General features: G+C 35.1%; 1 protein-coding gene across 1 annotated transcript in view; it reads left to right on the plus strand.

Moving 5' to 3' along the window:
- Positions 1-6: 6 nt before the first annotated feature.
- The window catches only part of LOC119585321 (organic cation transporter protein-like), a 46,543-nt gene continuing 46,125 nt past the window's right edge, over positions 7-424 (plus strand). Inside the window, exon 1 of the mRNA XM_037933995.1 lies at positions 7-296. The gene's annotated coding sequence lies outside the window, so the exon portion shown is untranslated. The remainder of the gene's footprint in view (positions 297-424) is intronic.

Consider the following 424-nt stretch of genomic DNA (forward strand, 5'->3'; position numbering starts at 1 on the left):
TAAAGAGAAGTAGAACAAAAAATAATTTCTAAAATTTCCCCGAGAAATGTAAATAGAAAATCCAAAATGCTTAACCACATCACCAAGAATATCACCCCAACCTTTATCCTCGATACGTACCTATCCGAATGTAATCCAGTGACAATGGAATACGGAACTTGAAGAAAGGAAAAGACATTTTTCAGGAAAGAGAAGAAAGTAATAAATAAACATATAAAACAGAAGAAAAACAGCGGAAGGCTAAAGTCAACACCGGGTAATTAGCAACACGTGACTAACAGCAACACGTGATCGAGGTAAATTTTACACAGGAAGACGCTGTGACAGTTTTTTTTATTGTTATTATTGCTATTTTCTACTTCATTTTCTATGATGGTGTAATTACTACAGGTGTTCTAGCCAGTATTGGTGTGAGTGGAAACGG

The sequence above is a fragment of the Penaeus monodon genome, chromosome 19 (assembly GCF_015228065.2).
Source record: "Penaeus monodon isolate SGIC_2016 chromosome 19, NSTDA_Pmon_1, whole genome shotgun sequence".
In the NCBI taxonomy this organism is placed as follows: Eukaryota; Metazoa; Arthropoda; class Malacostraca; order Decapoda; family Penaeidae; genus Penaeus; species Penaeus monodon.